At 47.6% G+C, this 11,285-nt stretch overlaps 1 long non-coding RNA gene across 1 annotated transcript; it reads left to right on the top strand.

Annotated features, from left to right (window-relative positions):
• Window positions 1–1,683: 1,683 nt before the first annotated feature.
• On the top strand, window positions 1,684–4,271 carry LOC120103624 (uncharacterized). Its single transcript, XR_015623383.1, has 2 exons — window positions 1,684–1,750; window positions 1,856–4,271. It is a non-coding gene; the product is annotated as an uncharacterized LOC120103624 (long non-coding RNA).
• Window positions 4,272–11,285: the final 7,014 nt, after the last annotated feature.

Genomic DNA, 11,285 nt, shown 5'->3' with positions numbered 1-11,285 from the left:
CAGTGCACGATTACTGCAGCCTCTCCCCCCCCTGAGGTAAGCTGTCTTCTGTCTCAGTATCTTGCACCTTTGAGTCTGTTGTTGAGAAGGATATTCTCTGTTGTAGACTTTGGCTCCCATCAGCAAAAAGTTCCGTATCTAAATTGGGAAGTAGCTCATTCTTCAAGTCTGACGGTGAGGAGCAAATCCTTATAAAATCTCTCCACAGTCATGGAGGGGCACTCCCTCCTCTTCAGGCAAAAGATGTGGCTGGATGATATAGTTGCCATGTTCTTGGATGAGGGGGTGGCTGGGCATTTCCCCTGGATGGTCAGGATCAGGTGGTCTTGTAACTGTCTTGGCACCATGTGATACAAGATTTCATCCTCTGTGTAGGTTAACAGGGGTGCTTCCTTGGTGTTTTTACAGGACTGAGCAGGTCTCACTTAAGGACCGTGCAGACCCAAGACCAGGCCGTTCCATAAACAGGAGATTCTGTGTAGCTCACCTGTGTGGTACATAGGGCGGTGTGGCAAAGACCAGATTTTTCCTCAAACAGGAGCCTGCCAGGGTTTTAGCTCAGTGGTAGAGCACTTGCCTAGCAAGCGCAAGGCCCTGGTTCGGTCCCCAGCTCTGAAAAAAACAAAACAAAACAAAACAAAACAAAACAGCAAAAAACAGGAGCCTGCCTCACCTGCCTTACCTCTACCGCACAGTGACTTAAGACATCTTACCTTAGGGCCATAGATATAACCCTGTGCTTCCTAATCTCTATGAGACTTGAGTGTCCAGTCAGATGAAATGACCTCAGTGGAAGCACAGGTTGAAGCCCTGTCAGATCCCACAGCCCGAGGGCTATGGGGCCATTACAAGCATCTATATCCACCATCCATTTAGAAGCTACACATCCAAAGTTGAAATTGCTAGTGTTGGGATCTGGAGAGAGAGGTGGGCAATTGGGAGTGCTGCTGCTTTTCCAGAAGACCCAGGCTCAGTTCTCAGCACTCACATAGCAGGTCACTGCTGTCTATGGCTCTAATTCTAGGGATCTGACACCTTTATATATGTATACAAAACACTAATGCACATAAAATAAAAAATAAATGGTTCTAAAAAATTCCTAGTCTATTTCTCTGGAGGCCAACAGAGTGCCTCAGTATCCTCTTGAGGCTTTCATCTGGAGACGTCATGTCCTCAGCATCCCACTGAGGCTTTGGAGGGGATGCAGTCTCCTGCAGAGTGGTTAAGCCCACAACCGGTGCTTCTCGCCTGTCCCCAGGGGTCCTTACCTGGTCTGGACATCCGAACTAGTCTCATCCTCTTCCAGTCAGAGACGCTGGTCCTGCATTTCTCAGTCCCCTTGGTCACTGAGAGGAGTCCCTGGAATCCTGTCAGGGTGTGCACTTCCCATTTCCAGAGACTTTCAGTGGGCTAAGAGGCCCAGGAACAGCGGTAGCCTCTTTCGACCAACTGGGTCTCAATCAGTGATATCTTGCTGGGCCTCCAAAAATGTGGGTTTTTTTCCCCCTAGAATGAGCACTCTAAGACCAGTGACAACGAAAGCTGTCACCGGCGGACTGAAACCAGGATAGTTTCTGACTGTGAAAAGCTTCCTTCTGGGTCTGGCTTATATTCTCATTTCATATTCTAAAACCACAAGGTGGGGCAGGCGGGCAAGAGAGATTTTGCAGAAGGTTCTGTGACAGTTGGCTGGTTGCTAAGGGCAGCGACCCATCATTTCTGTTATTTCTCCAGGTCTCTTCTGTCTCAGGTAGCAAGTGAAGTCACTCTTGGCACGTGGGTAGTACAAGCAGAAAATCATCAAACTGGTAAATCAGTATCTAATAGTTGGTCTTTTTATCTTATTTTACCTCAGTACAATTATACCACTTAATTCGGTTTCCTGTAAATGCGTGAGATATGAATACAAGAATAGCTCCTCCTATGAGAACTGGGCAAAGGGCCGTCGATGTGGAGTACTTGCCAGTATGTATGACGCCCTCAGTTTTGGCCCCAGCACTGCATAATCCTGCATGTTTCCAAGCCAGCACTGGGAAGGTTGGTACAGGAGGATGAGATGTTCAAGGTCATTCCTAGCTACGTTGCCCAGCCTTGCCTACCTGAGATCACCCCTGCCTCCCCACAAAAGAACAAAGAGGAAAAATCTAGAAAACAAAACCAAGCTGACCCTGTTGCTGGACACATCTCCCACTCCAAGAACAGGGCCAGAAGCCCCTGTGCTGGGACTGACCTGAAAGCCTCCTCCCAGGGTACTGCCCACCACTCATGGCACCAGAAGGCACCACGCAAGCTTCCAAAGGAGGGTGGCAGCCAACACTTCTACTTAGCTATGATGCCTGTGAGCCACAACAATGACCAGCACGGCACAGCCACCCTAAGTGTGCAGTAGTGGCTCGCGTCCCTTGGCAGTTACTAACGGCTCTCCAATTTGATCTAAGATTCACCGAACAAGATGGAGAATATTCTAGGTATGGAAACCTGCCTATTAAGTGCTATCGAAGCCATGGTTCTTGGAGAACCTACAACCACTACTTGACTAAGACAACACAGTCCATAACAATCCAAACATGTGTCCTTATACCTACATGTAAGTGTGGTCCTTACACCACACATACCCCCCCTCAAGGAACTTTTTTTCCAAGAGATGGAGATCATTACGATAACAAAACAAAACCCTACAACCAAACAGAATGCAGAACTGTGGAGCCCAGTGCCAGTGGACACAATGACAAAACATCCTGCACCCAAGGCTCAGGGAACACTGTAGAAGAGAGGGTGGGTAGACTGGAAGAGCCAAGGGGACGGGGTTTTCTGTGGGGCTGTGTCTCCTAGGAACGCCAGGAAGTACACCCATAAAGTCTCACCAACATGACTGCCTAGACAGGAGGTGAGTAAGGTCACCAATAGACAGGCCCAGGTGAGTGGCCTTGATCCTACACAGGTAACTAGGGAATGGTAGGAGTGGGAGACATAGTCTTCCCTAGGCGAGAGTTTGTTTTTATCAAACAACAAACTCTTTATCCAATGCCCTGAAAACATCCATATGGCTAACATACAGGCTGAGCAGGCTATATTCAGAAATGTGTATATGTGTACATATATGCAGAGAACAACCACTAGTGAGGTGAGAGGCCATGGATCTGAAAGAGAGCAAGAGGGGCCCATGGGCTGTTTTGGGAGGATGGTGCATCTTATCACAATCTTAAAATAGTAAAATGAAGCCCAACAGCTTGAGGTTGATCTCCAGGACCCACAAGCTGTCTGCCTGTCTCCACGAGTGTGGTGTGCACACACTTGTGCACGCACATGTGCACACATACACAAATAAAAGAAAATTTAAAGACTAAGCAGAGTGCTCACGATGTTACTCCAAGTTAAAAGCAGGATTTAACTCCATGCAGAGTGCAAATGCAGAGGCAGGATGACCCTGACTTTGTCACTCATCTAGAGACCACTTCCTGTCCAGTACCACCTAAGAATACCATAAGCCACCACACTATAACAACACCATAGGCATAAACCAATACCAACCTTATTCCTAAAGGTAGAGCGTTAGCATTCTTCAGGCTTATTGAAGCAGACTGAAAAACTGAGCATTGGGCTGAACAAAAACAGCAGGAAATCAGGCTTCAAACTAGAAACGCACTAGACCAGTTAAGGCCCCACAAAAGCCATAGCACCCTGACATGGACCCTGGAACAAGGGTGTCTGACATTGTGATGACCACCCACTGAAGCAGAGACCTCAGAACTTTACCTAGGGTTTCAGGTCAGCCCTTCAGACTGCCGTCAACCCACCTAGCCACTCATCCAGCTACACCCGTCCTACACCTGAAACTACACCTGAGGCCTAAATCCTTATTCTTTCAGCTCCGTGTCTTCAACAGTTATCCACTTGGACCCCTTAATCCCTAAATACTGTATTTGTGCCAGGTGGTGGTGGTACAGTCCCTTAACCCCAACACTTGGGAGGCAAACTCTGTGTGTTTGAGGCCAGCCTGGTCTAGTGTGAGTTCCAGGGCAGTCAGAGCTACACAGAAACCCTACCTTGGAAAAACAAACAAACAAAACCAAGCAAACCAAACCATCAAATGTTGCATTGGTAGCAGCTGTCTGGCTCTGCCTCCAGGAAGGCCTCTGTGAACTCACTGAACTCTAACCTTGTATAGCCTTTCTGTAATAATTACAGTGTGCGGTGTAATGTGTGATCCGAGTTATAAGTGATTAAAACTGAAAACAGGACTACTCAATAAATCAAATCAATAAAAGAGATGTATGTTGCAAATTTATTATTCAGGAAATTCTAACACCATGGAGAGAGAATCGTATCCATGTTTCTGACAGAGCATCCCCTGTACCAGGGCTACCTCCCAGGGTTACCAGCAGGGAACAGTGGGAAACAGACACCATTAGGGCTTCCTTGTAATGGGCATGGCTGAGCCTGGAGGGAACCAGCACACATTTTCTACAGTAAGACTCAGGGACAGAGTCAGAGACAGGCAGTTTATTAAAAAGAAAGGAAGAGGGCTGGAGAGATGGCTCAGCGGTTAAGAACACTGACTGCTCTTCCAGAGGTCCTAAGTTCAATTCCCAGCAACCACATGGTGGCTCACAACCATCTGTAATGAGATCCAATGCCCTCTTCTGGCCTGTAGTCACATATACAGACAGAACACTGTATACATAATAAATAAATGTTTAGGGGTTGGGGATTTAGCTCAGTGGTAGAGCGCTTGCCTAGCAAACGCAAGGCACTGGGTTCGGTCCCCAGCTCTGAAAAAAATTAAAAAAAAATAAATGTTTAAAAAAAAGGAAGAAAGACAGAAAGGAAGAAAAAAAAGAAAGTAATAAAGAAAGGGGAAGGGAAGGAAGGAAAAGAAAAACAAGCCAGGAGGTGCTGTACGCCTTTATTCTTAAACGGGCAGAAACAGGGAAATCTGAGTTCAGTGTCTACACAGTGAGTTCCACCCTGTTATATAAACAAACAAATATGGCCAGCCAAGGAAAGACCTTGTCTTATAGAGGAAAGGAAGGAATGGAAAGGAAAAGGAAAGGAAAAGAAAGTGGGGGGGGGGGGACTGACAGATGCTCAAAATCATCTATGTGAGTTCTGGTCCTCCGTAGTCTTACATAGCAAGCTCCTCTACCTATTTATGTTACCGTGTGTCCGTCGCACGGCCGCTAGGTGGGAAGTGTTCCCAGTCTCTGCTTACTGGTGTCTTTCCTGTGTTAATCCGAATGCCCATATCTCTGCATCCCCAGCCTCCCAGCTACTTTAGTTCTCAGAGCTTCCCCCACGCTAACGGCCACGTCTCGGGGTTCCTGGACGTGGATAGTATGCGACCCTGGTCACCAACCCAGTCCTTCAAATGCAAATTGACAGGGCTGTAACACAGGACTTGCAGTTTAGTTCCAGGGGACGCCTAACTGTCCGGGTCCAGAAGTTACTTCTGCAAAGTGCCAGGTGGGTCACATGTCGCCAGGGCGCGGTCACGTGGGCATCGTAGTATCATGTGAGTCCTCCGTCCAATCACCGCGGCCTGGAAGAAGAGCTATTGCGATTGGCTCAGTCTCCTCCCGTGAATCTCGCGAGATTCAGAATCAGTCAGTTCCCGATTGGTTGATGCGCTACGTCATTTCCCTGCGCCGTATTTAGGTTAATGTTCTTATATTAAATCTTTTTGGGGTCTCCCTGTTCTGTGGGTTGTGGGGCAAATTTCTGAACGTGGGCCCAGGCTGCCTGCGGTCATCACTCCCCTCCCGGCAAGGGACGCGGCCTCTGTGCCCGTTTCCTCTATATGTCGCTGCCTTGTCCTAAGTCAGACTGCGTTCGAGATGCTGAACCGAGGTTTCCAGTGGTTTCCTGGCGCTGTGACTCATCCAGTCACGTGCGTCGTAGAGGCTGCGCCGTGCATCTCCCTGCGGAGATGGCGGACACCTTCACAGGGCCAAGTTTACTCTGCTGTCTTGTTCTGGTGCAGCTGTGCTGAGCTAATATCCTATTTGCTTTGAACTCTTCTCTGCTTTCTGCATACACTTCATCTCATTCCTACATGGATGCTTGCGGTTAGCCTCTTGCTTTTTGGTTTTGGTACTGGACAGCTCTGCTGAGTCTCAACTTTGATGCTTCTGCCTCCACCTTTCAAATGCTGGGATGGAAGGCGTATGTCAACACGTCCGTTTTTACACACATACCCACCTTCGATTGCTCGCCAACCCCACTTGGATCTTGCTGTTCACGCTGACCCCACACTACCTGAACATGCGTCCATCAGACAGAGTCAGTGAGTGCTGGAGTGGGAGTGTCCCACACGGTGCCAGAGTGGAAGGTACAGCGATGAATAGGGTAATAGGGACACTGCTTGTACAGGGCTCATGGGCTAGCCTGGGGGTGACTGGTTGGAGAGATGTTTTTGCACCCTCTTGGCTGCAGTGTGGATTGTTTGAGAAGGAATTGGGCCGGCAGGAAAAGGCTAGATCTGAGGTGAGGATGAATTCGAATTTTGAATGTGTGCCAGAACCCTTCTAGTTTCAACTTGCCCTTCTTGGGAAGTGGGGGACTACGGAGACCACTCACCAGTTAGGTGCAAGTACAGCTCTTCCAGAAGATCTGAGTTTAGATTCCGAGCACCATGACAGGCTAACTGTCTATAACCGTCTTCTTGCCTCCGTGGGCCCTTGCACTCGTATGTACAAATCCGAGCACAGAAACAAACACACTTAAAAGATAAAATCTTAAAGAGTGGGAGTGTGCTCTGGGGTTTTCTCACTTCTCGGCTCACGGTTGCAGTTAGCAACACTTCAGGCAGGTGAGGATAATTCCTGGTTTCTGTTTCAACATGGAGAATAGTGCTACCGTGAGTAGCTGGCCTCACAGCTCAGTCTATGAATTTTGCTGACGGCTAAACTTCTAGGAGCAGAATTGCAGAGTCAAAATACATGACGCCCTTTAGGCATGGTGGAACGTGTTTATAATGCCAGCATTCAGGAGGCTGGGGTAGTAGGATTTTGAGTTTAAGGACAGACTTTCTAAATGGTAAGACTGTCTGAAAATGTTTTCAACACTTAACCTTTTAAAACTCATTCAGTTGTATCTTTAAGGGCCCTACAAATCTGCAAGCTACCAACAATAAACTGAAATGACCCACCCTTTCCTCTCCTGCCATTGGGATTGCTTTCTTGACCTTCCAGGAGCATTGACTTCTGCCCTAAGAGCTGGATAGGATGGTTTTACTACTGGGGGAGCCCCCTGCTTAGCTGCCTCTGCTGGCTTTGCACCCTCCTCTCTGTAATCTTCCCCACACCTACATGGCAAGCCTTTGCCTCTTCTGGCATGTGGGTGGAGCTGAAATTGCTACTATGGGTGTCTGCTTTTAACCAACTCCCTGTCCTCCAGCAGGGGGGTAGCTGGAAAGTGGTGAGGTGCCATCACCCAAGCCGGTGGTGCTCCCTGCAGCCACAGTTCTGTAGAACAGTATTGTGATGGCCTGTTTGATGCCTTTTCATGGCGTAGAGGCAGTCCTGTCACAGGAAATGGAGAAATGCCAGCTACCTCCTGTTGATTCCAGGCTGTCACCAGTGGCAGGTGGCATCCCATGGAAGATCAGGCACTTGTCACTTACCACTTATGAGACTTAAAAACCTCTTTCCTAGGGATGTGGTATACAGGTGTTGGGAGGTCTGGGATCTTCCGCACTCCTGAGACCCAGAGAGATGTCCTTGCTTTCATTTGTAAAGATTTATTTCATGTATGTGAGCACACTGCAGCTGTCTTCAGACACACCAGAAGGGGACATCAGATCCCATCACAGATGGTTGTGAGCCACCATGTGGTTGCTGGGAATTGAACTCCGGGACCTCTGGAAGAGTAGCCAGTGCTCTTAACCACAGAGCCATCTTTTCAGCCCTCATTTGCAATTCAAGACCACAGCCTTATCAAGTTGTGCAGATCTTCCACTCTCCTTAAAAACAATCAAACAACAACAACAACAACAAAGGGGGTTGGGGATTTAGCTCAGTGGTAGAGCGCTTGCCTAGCAACCGCAAGGCCCTGGGTTCGGTCCCCAGCTCTGAAAAAAAGAAAAGGAAAAAAAAACCAAACCAACAACAACAACAACAACAAACTTCCCTTCTATTTAAATCGATCAACTACCCACGGTCCTGCTTAAGACCACCTCTTCTGATATTCTGATTTTAAGTCCTGTATCCTTTTCATGAAAGGAATTCAGAGCAGAAACCTAGAGAGAAAAACCATAGAAGACACTGCTAGGTGGGTCACTAACTTGCTTTAAAATTTTTTATTAAGGTTTTTTTTTTTTTTGGAGGGGGTTGGTGAGGGCAGGTCCTATAACTTGTTCTGAGGACCAGGCCAGCCTCCAATGAACTCACTTTTAAAAGTACGTTCCAGAATCACCTGGCCATGGGGTGGTGCCACCTTTCACCTTCAGTTACCAATCAGGAAAACTCTTCACGACGGATCTACAGAACAACTCGATAATGACAATAACTCAGTGGAGGCTCCTTTCTCAGGTGACTCTGTGATGGGCCAAGATGACAGTTAATGATAACTAGGTGTCAGCCAGAAGAGGAGCTTGTCTCTTAGGAAGAGATTTTACACAGTTCTAGCAACTGCAGACCACCTTGCAGAACACACTGGAGTCTGGCCAATGATGGTGGGACCACACTTAACCAGGACTGCTTGGTAATACATACCTCTTGCCCTCTCTCCAAACCTCGACCCCGTTAGGACTCCAAAGATGGATTCGAGGGTGGGAGAGTGGGCATAGCTCATTTGTTTCTTTCCTAGTGTGACCACATTGAATTTAGTCTCCTCTGCTTTCCCCAACTAGTCTCTTTAACCCACATACTGAAAATGAGTGGGCTAGCCTAGCTTTTTAGGGCTGCTAGAGCCCAGGCGTTGACACTGACCTCTCTGGTAACATTCACAAACTCCACATAGGCCCTGCTTCCGGCTAAACACAAAGGCATCTCTAGTAAGGTGCAGGAGACCCCATCTTCTTCCTCCTCCATGCTGCTTCTCCAGTTCCTGTGTTGCCTGGGTCCTCACACTCTTGGTTTTCAGGTTCTTGCTGCTGGCTTCTGTGACGCTGCAGCGCCCTGGGTTACCCTGCTTCACGGCCACACACTCTTGGCCCTATATCTGCATGTGGCGTTTATCACCTTAGCTTCTCATGCAAATGCACGAACAGGTTGCCCTTTTCCCAGTATAATTCCACAGTGCCCACAAGTCTGCTGATCTACATCCTAACCCAGACACTCTCTCACCTTCTTTTTTCTTTTTTTTTCGGAGCTGGGGACCGAACCCAGGGCCTTGTGCTTGCTAGGCAAACACTCTACCACTGAGCTAAATCCCCAACCCCCTCTCTCACCTTCTCAAGAACCTCCAAAAGGAACCAGCTCTGTTGATAGCACTTGGGGTCAGTTTTACCAACGGTGTCAGTTTCTTTAATGTGTGCGTTCAGTTCTCTGAGGAAAGTGTTCATTCTTCATGTGGAGCAGTTCCTCAACCCCTCCCTGACCAGTCTGTCTCAGTCCACAGTGCTGTAAAAAAATACCACGGACTGTGTAATTTTTAACATTTTACTTTTATGTGTATGGGCGTTTTGCCTGCCCCTCCCTCCAGTTGTGTGTGTGTGTGTGTTCCACATGTACATGTCGGGGTCTGAGGGCAATTTGCAGGATTTGGTTCTCTCCAGCCATGGTGTAGGATGTAGGGATTGAAGTCAGGTCATCAGGCCTGTTCACAAGCACCTCTACCCGTTTAGGTGCCTGTTTCCTCCTGGGCTGGAACAGCACTGTCTCTGGCTGTGCCCTTTGCTTCTCCTCAGTGCGACAGTGTGCTTACTGATGAGGAGACCCCTGCATGAATTACCTGTCACTGTCCTGGGCCAAGTTCACAAAGCTCTCTGCACACTATTCCTCTTGACCAACCTTTGTCTCCAGCTCTCAAAGGTAGCAGCTATGCCATGGTTATCCTGCCTGCTAAGAATGTTTTTTTTTTTTTTTTTTTTTTTTTTTTGTTGGTCTGGAGAGATGGCTCAGTGGTTAAGAGCACTGACTGCTTTTCCTTAGAGGTCCTGAGTTCAAATCCCAGCAACCACATGGTGGCTCACAACAGTCTGTATTGAGATCTGATGCCCTCTTCTGGTGTGTCTGAAGATACCTACAGTGTACTTATAGATAATAAATAAATCTTAAAATAAACCAAAAGAATGGTTTTTGTTCTTTGGGGACCAGAGCCATGATGGGAGGTGGTGGTGGGGTGGTGGGGGTTTAGCCAGGGTTCCCAGGCTCGCTGGTCCTCTGCCTGGCTCCTGAGTTTCCTTGTGCTTACACTGTTTTGTTTCCCCATCACATTGTCTGAAGGAATAGCATAGCCATCGGTTCCCACCTGCTTTTATTACAGAGCTGAGAAGATGGGTGAGGATCCTTTGGTCTAATAACTGGTTTGTTAGATGTCAGTTTCTAAAATTACACATCGGGAGCTTTAGCTCAGCCTCTCTTGTATCTGGTTTGTCTCCCACAGGCATAACACAGGCTGATCTGGCCTTGAACTGGATATGGCCAGGAAAATATTAGGGAGAGAAAAAGATGTATTCCAAGTTTCTTCATTTTGAGACAAGAGTCTCACATAGCCCTGTCTGGCCTTGAACTTCTGAGCCTTGCCTCAGTCTCCCATGTGCTGGAATTCCAAGTGCAGGCCACAATGCCCAGCAAATTCTAGTTTTCAACCCACCACCATTCACAAAGTTCTTCAGAACTCATGTTCTGTTAGGCTGGACGTGTGTTGCAGGTCTGAAGCTAGTCTGGGCTATGTAGTGAGTTCAGAAAAGCCTAAGCCACAGATCAAGACTCTGTCCCAAGAACAAAATAAAACAAAACCTGTAAAACATACTGCTGTTTGTAAAAGGACATGAAGGGGACAGTGTGCTGTCAGGGAAAGATGTATAGCTTCTATGAGTGTAGGCCAACTTCTCCACTTGCTTCCTTCTTAAGCCAAACTGCAAAACAAACACTGCCACCTCCATACGCGCGCACACACACACACACACACACACACACAGCCAATGTTCACTTAAGAGTGGACTTCAGATTTCTAGTAGTGGAAGGAACCCACTTCTCCCCAACCAAACCATCTATAACATACGTTTAACTGAGTGGAATTTCTGGTGATTTTTATGTTTCATGTTAGTAATGCAAAGTCATTGAGAACAGAGGGGTAATGTGTTGGTGTCCAGGGGCTGAAATTTGGTAATAGCACATTTG

The sequence above is a fragment of the Rattus norvegicus genome, chromosome 6 (assembly GCF_021556685.1).
Source record: "Rattus norvegicus strain SHRSP/BbbUtx chromosome 6, alternate assembly SHRSP_T2T, whole genome shotgun sequence".
In the NCBI taxonomy this organism is placed as follows: Eukaryota; Metazoa; Chordata; class Mammalia; order Rodentia; family Muridae; genus Rattus; species Rattus norvegicus.
Note: the sequence above shows the minus strand (reverse complement) of the source record. Positions and strands in the feature narration are given on the sequence as shown.